This window comes from Petaurus breviceps, unplaced genomic scaffold (assembly GCF_028583685.1).
Source record: "Petaurus breviceps papuanus isolate PSGF00001 unplaced genomic scaffold, PetGlider_PUasm1.0 90683, whole genome shotgun sequence".
NCBI classification, from domain to species: Eukaryota; Metazoa; Chordata; class Mammalia; order Diprotodontia; family Petauridae; genus Petaurus; species Petaurus breviceps.
Window position 1 is genome coordinate 4,462,893 of NW_027187308.1, and position 15,838 is coordinate 4,478,730.

Genomic DNA, 15,838 nt, shown 5'->3' on the forward strand with positions numbered 1-15,838 from the left:
GTAGCATGCAGTGCTAGAAGTGGTTTTAATATTCTGTAATATTATTTTGCCTTATGACCAAAAATGTTTTTGTACCCCTTAAATTGTAGATTCTGTTCATGGGTTTATATATTGTAGTCAAATAATTACAGTTAGAAAAAATAAATAAAACTCTCATATGCCAAAACGTTCACAAAAGAAGTATGTTTGATAACCAAAAGGCAGAAATACATGTGAACGTAACTACTGAAGAAGGTATTGAGGGGGAGGGAACTAGTGTGGAAAAGTTCTTCCACAAAAAACGACTATACTATTTAGAGAAATATAGAAATGCCCATATAAAGTAATGTTGAACGACAAAAGTAAAGCTAAACACACACAGAGCCACACGACATCTATGACAATGTAACCAGAAAAAGTACCAAAAAACTTTTTAATGAAAATTATTCCAACAAAAAGGAAATTTCCCTTCCTATATGATCAAAGTTAAATCCTATATCTTTCTTATAAAAAATGTTAAAAATAATGTGGAGCATGACATGTTCTATCAGTTACAATCACATTATTATTAAACTTTGCTCATCTGTTTTCATAAAATGTGCTTTGGGGGGGGGGGCAGGTGCTATTGGTATTTGTTGTGTCAAAAACATTATTGGGGCAGCCAGGTAGCACAGTGAGTAAGAGCACCGGCCCAAGAGTTGGGATGACCTGGGATTGAATCCAGACTCAGACACTTAGTACCCACCCAGAAACACCTGGCCCTGTAACCTTGAGCAAGTTACTTAACCCCAATTGCTTAGGAGTGGCCAGGTGGCTCAGTGAGTAACAGCACCGGCCCTAGAGTCGGGATGACCTGGGATCAAATCCAGACTCAGATACTTAGCACCACACCCAGAAATAACTGGCCAGGTAACTTTCAGCAAGTTACTTAACCCCAATTGCTTTAAACGAACAAAAAAAAAAAACAGTATTATCAATGTTAAATAATGAGGGATACAAAATAGATCTGCCACGTTTAACATGGTTACACCTAAAATGTTACCAGATGTAGCTGAATACTTCCTGGACCATGGGTAGCTCCTCTGTGGAGGTCTTAGAGAAGAATATGCATAAAAGGTTTATAGAGATTGCAATCTATGCCATTGCCACAAATATGCATATAAATCATGTCAATAAGATCATGCAAAGTATTAAACATAAGGAAATTTCATCTTTGGGGATTTTATTCAATGCTTGTCATTTCTAGTTCCTTCCAATTGTTTTTCCCAAAGAAAGTAATTATGTATTGGTATGAGTCTTCTGCCTAGTCTAAATGTAATTTGTCTCACATGCTTTCTCCTAAAATATATTTTCCAACACATTTCCACCATTCTCCCCTATTTTCACCTTTGCATTTAAGCCACTGAGTTAGCAAGTATATAGTAATTTAATTTAGATGTTCGTATCAAGCTCTTCATAGAATTTCAGAAAGTTATTTCTGAACAAATTGGTGGTTCAGTGACTAAATTGCTAACCCTAGAATCTGTAAGACATGAATTCAAATCCTACCTCAGCTGCTCCTCAGATGTGTTACCCTTGGCAAGTCACTGAACCTTTATCTATCTCAGTTTCCTCATCTGCAAAATTTAGATAATGTTAGCATGTACCTCCTACACTTGTAAACTTAAAGTAAGATAGTATTTGTCAAATACTTTGAAAATCTTAAAATGCTATATAAATGCTAGTCAGTATTATTAAATTATCGCTATCTTTTTGCAAATGCTGATGAAAACTGTAAGACATGACTAAATATCTATGTTCTGACATTTCATTTTGTCTTTGGAAAACAATAAAACCATATCTGCCAACTCTTTTTCTCCCTCTAAAAGGAGAAAGTATAAAACATTCTTTTTGCTTAAATTTCCTTCTGTCTTTTGCTTTATTTTTATCTTCATTTTGCTTTGAATATTAAGAATGCCATAGTTGATACAAGTCAGCTCTTCCAGTGTCATTACTACTCTGGTTATTGGACAAACCTCTAACATTTAGAAAGGCAATAATTGTTCCTGTTTAATATAGTTTAAAAATTTCATCATTCTTAACATTCTGTGCCTTTCCTTTTCTACTCCTCTGCCACAACAGAAACAGATTTAACAAGGCTCATTTATTTCATAGTTTTCTCTTTTCATGGATTGCCATGATCAAAAAATCATCATGAAATGAACAGACAGCTTACAAGTGATGAGACTTCTCTTGCTTACTTATATTGGTTCTGAGAAAGGAGACATACTTAATAGTGGAAAAGCATGTGCAAATTATTTTCATTATGATAAAACCTCTTAGAGCTTATACTTCATTGACATAGCCTTTGAGAATACAGTCACCACTGCCATACTCACGCATAAAGTAGGGATTTCCACCATAAATATTCAAAAAATATATCAGAAGCAAAATACAGTCAACCGGAACTTCTTTCTCGTCATCTTAATTACTTTGGACTATAGTCAGAGCCAAATTATATAAAAATAAATGCATCAAACATAAAAGATATATGAATATTTGACTACTTTTGAAAAACATAGATGTTGGGGGATTTTTTTCATTATTCACTATTTTACAGGATTTGTATCAATCAACACAGGTAATGAATATTTCAGTGTGGTCTTCCAGGGAAGGAAAGATTTTGTTTTATTTTTTGAGGGTCATGAATCAACATTAATTATTTAAATTGAAGAACAGGTTCTGAAAGGGTTGGGGGGGCTAGGAGAGAGGGAAGAAGGGAGGAGACAGGGAGACAAGAGACTTTATGGTTGATCACTACTTTGTAATATAGTTTGAGTTCTAGAATTACTAGGCAACTTTCCTTTACTTTTTCCTTGAGTGCTTTGGCATTCTTGACCACTTCTTCTTCTATATAAATTCTGTTATTTTTTTCTAGCTCTATAAAATATTTTTTGGTACTTTGATTGATATGGCAATGAATAAGTAAATTAATTTAGGTACTGTTGTCATTTTTATTTTGTTGACTCAATTTATCCATTAACAATTAATAGTTCTTTTATTGTTTCAACTTTATTTGTATAAAAAGCAATTTTGTAATTGTGTTCATATAATATTCTTATTTGATCATAATAAAACTCTATAAGAAAAAACAGGGAAGACTTATATGAACTCATGCAAAGTAAAGTGAGCAGAACCAGGATAACACTGTATACAACTACAACAATATTGTAAGGATGACTAACTGTGAAAGAAAACTAGTTTGATCAAGATGCAAAAACTGATATAGAAATGATGATACAAAAATGGCACAAAAATAAATCCCAAAGGTCTCATGATGAAAAATGCTATCTGCTTTCCAGAGAGAGAACTTATAAACTGAATGTAGATTGAAACATATTTTTTAACTTTCTTTCTTTTCTCATTTTCTTTTTTTAATACAAACCTGAATAAGTCTCTGAACTGCTGTGTGCTTCAGTTTCCTCTGCTATAAAATTGAGATAATATATCACACCTACCTTGTAGGGTTGTTTTGAGTATTAGTATTGAATATTAGTAAAGTGCTTAAGACATGACCTGACACATAGTAATCAGTTAATAAATGTACTTTCCTTCCTTCTTTCTTTTCTTCCTTGCTTTCTTCCTTTCTTCTTTGCTATGATTACTTCGTTAAAGGCCTTGCCATCATCTCTCAAATATTTAAAAGAATCTGTGACCACAATGATCTGAATGTTCCCACTGCATATTACAATCTGTCTGTGACCTCTTCTCCATTTCCTACCAGAAATTCACTAGCATCTGCTAGGAACTTTCTTTGTTTTCTCCTGACATTATAAGAATACCAGTGAAGTATTTCCTTTTTATTATTATTACATTTATTTTTTACATAATTTACATTTTTATTACATAATAATATTACATATTATTATTATTATTTACAAACTCTTTATTAGTTATCCTTTAATGAACTCCTTAACTCTCAGTCTTCTTAGTAGGTTCTTATTTCTTATGAGATAGAAATTGCTTAAATTCATCATACATGGAACACTTCACTGTCCTTGGTATGGATCATTTAAATTCTTCTCTTAATTTTTTTTTTGGAAATTGTACTCTCCCATGACTTCTTCTACATGACTAAAATGGCAGAATATTGACTTTTTTGAGAATGAGAGGTTTGAGATAATTAAAAGAACTTTGTAGTTCCTTGAAGGAAATCCATCCCATTCTCCTGTTTAATTCAGAGCCCATTTTGCCCATCTGCAAATGGGCAAATTTTTTATCCAAATCATTGTATTCATTGATCAACTCTTTACATAGTTGATTAAACTGCATGTTATAATCAAGACAATACATAGTCTTCTTTTACAGAGCTTTTTCCTCTGGTAATGGTGAGGCTACACTCTTCTGAGTCATTAAGAATCTCAGGAAGATCTGCATTGATTTAGGGCTTGATGTAACAAGTGCAATATCATTCATTTACAAACAAGAGAAATCACCATACACAAAATATCCTTTGCTCAACTTTAACTCTGTACTGGATCTCCTGTGTAATAGTCACCAATATCTTTAGTAAGCATGTCTCTTCCTCTTTTATAAAATAACTTCTTAATTATCAAAGAGTCATCATTTTCTCTGGTATTCCATTTTCTAAGTAACTGCTAATGATTTTGACGTATCGTTTAAAGTTCCTCTCCTGAAACAGTGAGTTTAAGAAAATGTTTTTTTCTATCATATTAAATACTTTAAACAATAACCAAAAACAAAAGTATAGAAGGATATTTTAGTCTTTATACGTTTCTAATGTGTGATGATAAAAATATGTTCTACTAAAGCTTGTTATTTGAAAAAGAATTCATCTTTTCTCAATTAATTGAGGATGAACTTATTGCATATTTAGATTATGACAATAATGTTATATAATTGAGACAAAAAGCATATAGACCACAGCTATTCATTTTCTCTTATATGCATATTTTAGTATTTATATTTTTATGTTTTCATCATTTTAGTTATCTTGCAAATCAATTTCTTGACAATTTTAGATATTTAAATAATCACTGAGTATTTCATATGTTTATATATAATTATATAATGTATATAACAAATATTAAATAAATCCAAATTATGTAAACATATGGAAGTTAGAGAAGGAGGGAACTAATTGTTCATAAGAGGAAAAGTCACAGAATCCTTGTGTAAAGGGTGCTGTTTGAACTGTATCTTGAAAAATTAGGGAGATTCAGTGAGGTTAAGGTGAAGACTAAATATATTATGGGGTGATGTACATATTATAAGGTGGTGGTCAGTGTAAATATATGTAGATGGGAAATGGAATAGCATGTGTGAGGAATACTAAGAACAACTTGTCTAGAATACATTGACTTCATCAATCTTTTGTGTGCCCATTCATTTTTCTCCTCCATTAAAAGACAAATTTCTCAAGGGCAGGGAATTGTTTGCCTTGCTTTTCCTCTTCAGGGATTATATCTGGAATATTGTAAGTGCTTAATAGAAGATAACACCTAATTTGTGAGGCTAGGTGACTGTAAATATGCTCACACAGTCATAGGAAAGTCTGAAAAGTGGGTTTGGGGAATAATGAGATAAGTTTTAGCTGTATTGAATTTCATATATTTTAGGATATGCAGTTCTAGATGCTTACTAGGCAGCTCAAGGTGAAAATTTAATAAATACATCTGAAAATCATCAGCATTGACTTGATAACTGAATTCATCAAAGCTAATAAGATCATCATGTGAAACAGTATAGAGAGAAATGAGAAGATGGCCATGGATAGAGCCCTGGGAGACATCCATCACTAAGTGAATGTGACCTGGAAGATCTAGAACAAGAAAGAAGGAGTTGTCATATAAATCAAAGGAGAACTACAGTCTCTAGAGTAGTGTCACAGAATGGTAAAGATGTTAAAAGAAATATCATTATGTATACTGAAGTCCCTTAGAATGAATGCAGGAAATGGGAAAAGACTGAGAGCCACGCAGTGAATTCATTGAGGAAAGATGGGAAGGGACCTAGAGATTGATAGACAACTATTGATTAATAGACAAGCTTGAGAAGGATGAGGATTGAGAAAAGGCTATGAGATTTGTCTGTCCTAGGAAAGAGAAGTTTCATTTGAATGATGAGATGGAAAGTCTGATTGAAAGAGTTTAAAAAGATAATGAGAGGCGGAGGCAGGCCCTGAAGGCCTAATCAACTAGGGGGCAAGTCATCCCACCAACCACAAGGGCAACTACCAGTCCTATCACCAAAGGGCTGGGACTGGAAAGAGCAAGGTAAGAAGCAAATGCAGGACCTCAGTCCGGGACAGCAAATACTGCTGGGACTACCACTCCATAACCCAGAAATTTTTAAAAAAGCCCCTATCAGGACATCCAAGGACCAGGATGGCAGAGTGAACCCCACCTACTCCAACTCCCTCCACCCCTGAAAACATAGTAACTACTGCCTCAGGGCAAAACCCAAAACAGTACAGGCTTGGGAACCATAGAGGAAGGGCATGGCTAAGGCCCTGCCTCAAAATGGGTAGAAAGCAGACTACAAAGACTCTGGAGTCCTACTATCCTGAGAGGGAGGAACCAAATTCAGAGGGAGACAATGTGGACTCCACACCCTCAGCTGAAACATCAACAGGGAACAGATCCTAGGGACAGAAAGCTCTTCTAGATGAGCTCAAAAGGAATTTTGCAAACCAAATGAAAGAGATAGAAGACAAAATGAATAATTTTTTCAAAATAAAAATTGCAGAATTAGAAAAACATTATAATGAAGAAAACAGCTCCTTAAAAAGAAAAGTGTATGATATGGAAAAGGAGCTCCAAAAACTAAGAAAAATGATTTGCTAAAAACTATAATCAACCCAATTGAAACAAATAACTCTATGAGGAACCAAGAATTAGTTACAAAAAAAAAAACAAGATTGAAAAATTAGAAAAAGAGGTAAAATATCTCAATGGAAAAAAAAAACTGACCTGGAAAAAAGATCCAGGAAAGATAATCTGAGAATCATAGGCCTACCAGAAAATCATGATGAAAAAATGAACCTGGAAAACATTGTCCTGGAGCTAATTAAGGAAAATTACCCAGAGATACTAGAACCTGAGGGTAAAATAGAAATCAAGAGAATCCACCTGACACCTCCTGAAAGAGATACCAAACTGAAAAGTCCTCGAAATGTTGTGGCCAAACTCAAGAACTACCAGGTAAAAGAGACAATACTTCAAGTGGCCAGAAGGAAACAATTCAAATATTGAGGAACCACAGTGAGGATAGCACAAGATTTGGCAGCCTCTACAATGAAAGATTGGAGGCAGGGGAATACAATTTTCTGGAAGGTAAAAGAGCTCAGGTTACAACTAAGGATCACCTACCCAGCAAGACTGAACATATTCTTCCAGGCAAACAGATGGTCATTCAATGATATAACAAATTTCCAGACCTTCCTGATGAAAAATCCAGAGCTCAATGAAAAATTCAACCTCCAATTATGAGATGCAAGAGTGACATAGAAAGGTAAACAAAGAAAACACACAAACACACACACACACACACACACACAAACCCTGTTATTTAATAAGAGCAAACTGTTTATAGAGAAGTAGAGGGGATGAGTATAAAATACACAAAATGATGATTAAAAAAATCTTATTAAGGGCTACAAAGGGTATGCCATGGAAGAAGAGGAATGAATAAAGTGGAAAAGGGTAAATTATGCCACACAAAGAGGCATAAAAACAATATAGCAGAGGAAAAGAAGGGAGGAGATGAGTATTATATGAGCTTGTCCCTCATTGGTTCTGGTGCAAGGAGGGAATAACAACAGGTAAGCACAGGACTATATGGAGAAGAGACACAAAACATATCATATTAGAGGGAAAGAGGGGAGGGTGAGGAGCTTCTCATGGGATTTGTTCCTGTCACTCTTGGTACAAAGAAGAAATAACATACTTCATTAAGTATAAAAATATCCTACAGGCACTAGGAGGAGGAAAGGGCTATGAAAGGGGGGGGGTGGTTAGTAGAGAGGGAAGAAGTAAGGGGGAAGGGGAGGAAAAGGTGAGGTGTTTATAAGGGAATACTAAGGGAGGCAGTGATCAAAAGGAAAACTATTAAAGAGGGGAAGGGAGAAGGGGAGAAAAATATATAATCATTAGAAGGGGAGAGAATAGGATGGAGGGAAAGAAACAGATAATAATCATAACTGTAAATGTGAATGGAATGGATTTTCCCATAAAACAGAGGCAGATAGTAGAATAAATTAAAAATTAAAAATCATAATCGTACAAGAAACACATCTGAAACAGAGGGCTACACACAGGGTAAAAGTAAAAGCCTGGAGTAAAATATGATATGCCTCAGCTAAAGTAAAAAAAGAAGGGGTAGCAATCCTTATCTCAGATAAAGCAAAAGCAAAAATTGATCTAATTAAAAGAGATAAAGAAGGAAACTATATCCTGCTAAAAGGCACCATGGAGAATGAAGCAATATCATTACTTAACATGTATGCACCAAGTGATAGAGCATCCAAATTCCTAGAGGAGAAGGTAAAGGAATTAGAGGAAGAAATAGATAGCAAAACAATACTAGTGGGAGACTTTAATTTCCTCCTCTCTGAACTTGATAAATCTAACCTCAAAATAAACAAGAAAGAAGTTAATGAGGTGAAAAGAATTTTAGAGAGGGTCGGTATGATAGATCTCTGGAGAAAACTGAATGGCTATAAAAAGGAATATGCTAGGGCATAAAACCTCACAATTCTGTGCAGTAAGGCAGAAATATTAAATTCATCCTTATCAGATCATGATGCAATAAAAATTACATGCAATAAAGGGCCATGGAAAGACAGACTAAAAACTAATTGGAAATTAAACAATTTAATCCTAAAGTATGTGTGGGTCAAACAAGAAATTATAGAAAAAATTAGTAATTTCATTTAAGAGAATGATAATAATGAGACAACATACCAAAATTTGTGGGATGCATTAAAGGCAGTTCTTAGGGGAAGTTTTATATCCCTGAATGCATACATGATTAAATTAGAGAAAAAGTAGGTCAATGAATTGGGCATGCAATTGAAAAACCTAGAAAAAGAACACATTCAAAATCCCCAATCATATAGTAAATTAGACATATTGAACACCAAAGAAGAGATAAATAAAATTGAAATTAAGAAAACTATTGAATTAATAAATAAAACTAACAGCTGGTTTTATGAAAAAAAAAAACAATAAAATAGACAGCACCTTAGTCAATATGATAAAAAAGGAAGAAGAAAACCAAATTATGAGTATCAAAAATGAAAAGGGTGAATCTACTTACAATAAAGAGGAAATCAAAACAATAATTAGGAATTATTTTTCCCAATTGTATGCATGTAAATTTGACAATCTTAGGGAAATGGATTAATATTTACAAAAATAGAAGTGAAGGAGTCCTACCAATTTTTTTTTTATGACACAAATACCTAAATCAAGAAGAGATAAAACAGATAAAGAAAATTATAGACCAATCTTCCTCATGAATATAGATGCAAAAGTTTTAAATAAAATATTAGCAAAAAGACTACAGCAACTTATCTCAAGAATAATACACTTTGATCAGGTAGGATTTATTGCAGGAATGCAAGGATGGATTAATATTAGGAAAACCATCAGTATAATTGATCATATCAACAATGAAACTAACAGAAACCACATGATTATCTCAATAGATGCAGAAAAGGCTTTTTTTTTTTAAGCAATTAGGGTTAAGTAACTTGCTCAAGGTTACACGGCCAGTTACTATTTCTGGGTGTGGTGCTGAGTATCTGAGCCTTGATTTGATCCAGGTCATCCGGACACTGGAGCCGGCGCTCTTACTCGCTGAGCCACCTGGCCGCCCCTAAGCAATTGGGGTTAAGTAACTTGCTCAAGGTTACACGGCCAGGTGTTTCTGGGTGGGTGCTAAGTGTCTGAGCCCAGGATTCGATCTCCAGGTCTTCTCAACACTGGAGCCAGTGCTCTTACTTGCTGTGCTACCTGGCTGCCCCAGAAAAGGCTTTTGACAAAATACAACATCCATTCCTATTAAAAACACTAGAAAGAATAGGAATAAATGGAGCCTTCCTTAAAATAATAGGTAGCATCTATGTAAAACCATCAGCAAATATTATATGTAATGGGGATATGCTAGGAGCATATCCAATAAGATCAGGGGTGAAACAAGGGTGTCTACTTTCACCCCTCTTATTCAATCTGGTACTAGAAATGTTAGCAGTAGTACTTAGAGAAGAAAAAGAAATCAAAGGAATCAAATTAGGCAAAGAAGAGACCAAGCTATCACTCTTTGCGGATGATATGATGATATACTTAGAGAATCCTAGAGAATCAAGTGAAAAACTACTTGAGACAATAAATAAATTTGGCAAAGTTGCAGGATATAAAATAAACCCACATAAATCCTTGGCATTCCTATATATTTCCAATGAAATTCGACAGCAAGAGATAGAAAGAGAAATCCCTTTTAAAGTTACTGTAGACATTATAGAATATTTGGGAATCTACCTGCCAAAACAAACCCAGGACCTATATGATCACAAGTACAAAACTCTTTTCACACAAATTAAGTCAGATCTAACCAATTGGAAAAATATCTATTGCTCGTGGCTTGATCGAGCTAATATAATAAAAATGACAATTTTACCTAAATTAAATTATATATTTAGTGCCATACCAATTAATTTACCAAAAAACTACTTTATAGAACTGGAAAAATAGTAACAAAATTCATTTGGAAGAATAAACGGTCCAGAATATCAAGGGAATTAATGAAAAGAAATGCTAGAGAAGGTGGACTAGCTATACCAGATTTCAATCTGTATTATAAAGCAGCAGCTATCAAAACCACTTGGTACTGGCTGAGGAATAGAGTAGTGAATCAATGGAATAGATTAGGCACACGAGATTCAGCAGTCAATGACTATTGTAATATATTGTTTGATAAACCCAAAGACCCCAGTTTTGGGGATAAGAAGTCACTATTTGACAAAAACTGCTGGGAAAACTGGAATATAGTATGGCAAAGACTGGGCATAGACCATCACCTAACACCATATACCAAAATCAAATCTAAATGGGTGCATGATCTAGGTATAAAAGTTGATACCATAAGCAATCTCAGAAAACAAGGAATAGTTTACCTGTCATATTTGTGTAGAGGGAAAGACTTTATGACTAAACAAGTATTAGAGAGCATTATAAAATACAAAATGCATAATTTTGATTACATCAAATTGAAAAGCTTCTGTACAAACAAAGCCAATGTACCCAAGATTAAGAGGGAGGTGGAAAATTGGGAAAGAATTTTTACAACCTATGTCTCTGACAAAGGAATCATTTCTAAAATATACAGAGAATTGAGCCAGATCTATAAGAATACAAGTCATTCCTCAATTGATAAAACGTCAAAGCATATGAACAGGCAGTTTTCAGAGAAAGTAATTAAAGATGTCTATAAGCACATGAAGAAATGCTCTATATCACTGTTGATTAGAGAAATGCAAATAAAAACAACTCTGAGGTACCACATCTCACCAGTGATATTGGCTAAGATGACAAAACAGGAAAATGACAAATGCTGGAGAGGATGTGGACAAATTGGAAAACTAATTGCATCGCTGGTGGAGTTATGAACTGATCCAGCCTTTCTGGAAAGCAATCTGGAATTATGCCCAAAGGACTATAAATAATTTCATACCCTTTGACCCAGTAATACCACTTTTAGGGTTGTATCCCAAAGAGATCATAGAAGTGGGAGATAGACCCATATGTACAAAAATATTTATAGCAGCTCTTTTTGTTGTAGCAAAGAATTGGAAATTAAGGGGGTGCCCATCAATTGGGGAATAGTTGAACAAGTTGTGGTATATGCATGTTATAGAATACTATTTTGCAATAAGAAATGAGGAGCAAATGGACTTCATATTTACCTGGAGAGGCGTATACGAACTAATGCTGAGTGAGAAGCATAGAGCCAGGGGGAATTTCTACACAATTACAGACACAAGGTATGTGTGACAACAAATTTTGATAAACTGGACTCTTCTCAGCAATCCAGAGACATAAGTCAAACCCAAAAGACTCATGATAGAGAGAGATGTTTACATCCAGAGAAATAATTGTAATTGAACCCCGAATGAAGCACACTACCTACCCTTTTTCCTTTCCTTGTTTGGTTTTGTTTCTTCTTTCCCATTCTTAATTCCATCTGTTACGAACTTTCTTTATAACCTGACTAATGCCTAAAGTGAAAGTATTTGCAGATACTATACTTGATTCTATACCGCCATGAAGGGAGGAGGGGAAAGAAAATTTGAAACTCCAAGAATTGTGGTAATGAATCTTGTAAACTAAAAGTAAACAAATTAATAAAGACCAAAAAAGAAAAAGAAGATAATAAGAGGCAAGGAGGAAGATAGCAGACAGGAACAGATTGAAGATAAGTGAGAAAGTAGGGATGATAGAGGGGATAATTTGATGAATAAGTTGGGATGGGACAGGATCATTTGTGCATTTGGGGTTCTTTGTCTTGGCAAGGAGAAAGGGTACCTCTTTACAAGCATAAGGATAAATAAGAAGAATTTGTCAGAAGGCATTAAAGTTACTGGAGATAGGGAGGAGTGAAAAAGAGGGATCTCTCAGCAAATTACCTCTGTTTTCTTCAATAAAATATGAGACAAACTCTGAGGATGGGATGAGTAGAGCTATGAGAGGTTTGAGAAAGGATGAAAGAAATATAGAAAAAAAAAACACTGTGGTCAGTGAGTTAACCAGATAAAGGGGTATAAAAGCATTGCCTTAATGTACTGAGGGCTCCATTGAGTTTATGTAAAATAAATCTGTAGCAGATTTAATCAGTATGGTTTCATGATTTTTTCCAGCTTCATTCACCAATGTGGGAGGAGTGAAGTCAGTGGATGGTGTGAGTAATCTAAGACTGAAGCTTTGTAGGGCGAGGTTAGCAAAAAGAGAAGGAAACAGGACCCTTAATTGAAGAGGACAGTGTAGAGCTGAATTTCTTCACAAAGGGGTCAAGATGACAAAGGTAAGAGAGTGTAGCTAGTACAGGGATGATGACTTAAAAAAGAACTGAGGTATAAAACGTTATATCGAAAATGAAGTACAGTGTTGGGAGTTGCAAATGACAACTGATTGTGATCATATAGAGGAATTTCAGAATTCATGAAATGGAAATAGTAATTTTTTTTTGGCAATGCAATTGGGGTTGTGACTTGAACAAGGTCACACAACTACTAAGTGTGCCAAGTGTCTGAGGCCAAATTTGAACTCCTGAATCCAGGGCTTTTTCTCTATTCAAAGCGCCATCTAGCTAACCCTGAAATAGCACATTTTTGTTTGATGGCAAGATCATGGAGCATGACAACCTATAGGTGTAGCCACTGTGAGGTGGAGGAGTAAATCATGGGAAATAAGCAAGATGGAGAACTGGGAGGTAAAGATGTTAAAAGAAGTATCACTATGTATGTTGAAGGCCCTTGGAATGAATGTAGGAAATGAAAAGACTGTGAACCAGGCAACAAATTCACTGAAGAAAGATGGGAAGTGACCGAGAGACTGATAGACAACTACCAGAATTTTGATTGAGTGGTAATTATGAATTGATTGAACTTGAGAAGAAGAAGTATTATTCAATGATGCTTGTAGGAGTTGTAGGACATGGCAATGGAAAACAAAGAATATTCCAACTACCTCATATCAACTAGTGAGGCAAGTGAAATAAGTGAAAGTATAACTAGTACTGGAAAGGGCAGCCAACAAGGCTTCGTCATTAGTAGGAAGTCAGATAATGGAAAGAATGAAAAAGGAAAACATTTAAAAATCAAAGTTTGTTAGGTGGGGTGGCCAGGTAGCCCAGCGAGTAAGAGCACCGGCTCCAGTGTTGAGAAGACCTGGAGATCGAATCCTGGGCTCAGACACTTAGCACCCACCCAGAAACACCTGGCCGTGTAACCTTGAGCAAGTTACTTAACCCCAATTGCTTAGGGGCGGCCAGGTGGCTCAGCGAGTAATAGCACTGGCTCCAGTGTCGGGATGACTTGGATCAAATCCGGGCTCAGATACTCAGCACCACACCCAGAAATAACTGGCTGTGTAACCTTGAGCAAGTTACTTAACCCCTCTTGCTTTAAAAAAAAAAGTTTGTTAGGTAAGGAATATGAAGGTATTTCAGAGAGCACAGTGGAATGAGTCGGAAGCCTTACTGTGGGACAATAGGAGAGTTTAGTTCAAGTTGATTGATATAAAGGAGAAGGCAGTGGGCAATAAAGAACCAGGGGTTTAGAATCATTGGGATTAGAAGGGTATGAATTAGTGGGATTTTATTAACCTTTGACAAATGAGTTCAGGTAGGTTATCAGCACTAGGGGTTTGACCTCAGGTAGAATTCTCTCAATATACTAGGCAGATCAGGCAAGGGAATTAGTTGTTGTTAAATGGTTGTCAGTCATTGCTGACCCTTTAAGATCCCATTTGGGGTTTTCTTGGCAAAACACTGCCATATTTTGCCATTTCCTTCTTCAACCCAATTTTAGTGGAATTAGGAAACTGAGACAAACTGGAGTTAAGTAATTTACTCAGGGTCACACAGCTAGTAGAAATGTGAGGCCAGATTTGAACTCAGGACTTCCTGATTCCAGGCCCAGCACTCTATTCATTATACTGTCTACAAGCTCTACTAGGGCACTAATAGGAGAAACTAATAAAATGGAGTTGCTATCCTTCCCCACCCTGCAGACCAAAGCAGACAAGAAGACTGATGGAAGGAGCACTAAGGAATATTAATTCTCTTCATTCAGTAATAAGTCCAGGGGGCAGAGCCAAGATGGCAGAGTAAAAACAGGAATTTGTCTGAGCTCCCGCTCCAACCACCTCCAATACCTGGAAAACATGACTCTAAACAAATTTTAGAGCTACAGAACACACAAAGGGACAGGAAAAAAAAATGTCCCACTGAAGGCCGCCTGGCAGGCTGACAGGAAGGATCTATCACACCAAGCTGGGAGCCATGTGTAGTCCCACATGAGCCTCATGTTCCCAGACCTGGGGAGTTCCCAAACAGAGGAACAGACAGGTCAGAGCAGACTTCAGGACAGTGAATCACCAGCAGCTGTGGCACTTTCCAGACTTCTCAAACCTTTAACGCCAAAGAGAAAGTAAAATGGCAGTCAGAAACTCTGTTGGAACTGAGTGATAGAAGAACAGAGTCCAGCCCCTATCCCTGGGGTAAGAGGTAGAGGAGGTGCAGAGGCTGCAGTTGCTGCCACATGGGTGCCTCTGGAGCTCCTGGCCTGCAGATCATAGGGGGACCAAGCAACCATTCAGAGGATAACCAGACTTGCTTTGCCTTCTTGGATCTGGGTTGCAGCCTTGGGTGGTGGTCCTGGGGTATGTGGCCAGTGTGGCAGAGATTGGGGTGTCTGTAGAGAGGGCACCCTTCTCATAGCTATGACAACATCTGTGAAAACCCCAGTAATTTGGGACACAGCTCTCTCCAATCTGGAAGCAGAGTTCTACCATGGAAAAGAACTCAAAAGTCAAGTAATTGGCTGACAAAATGAACAAGAAGAAAAAGCAAAATCAGACCATAGAATCCTTTTGTGCGAGGAAAAGTATCAAAATATGGAACCCGAATAAATCAACAAAAACAAAACTCCTGCATCAGGTTACAGGTCATGGAGCAGTTCAAGAAGGATTTTGAAAATCAAGTAAGAGAAGTGAAGGAAAAATTGGGAAGAAAAATGTGAATTATGCAAGAAAATCATGAAAAGTGAGTCAACAACCTGATGAAGGAGACCCAAAAAATA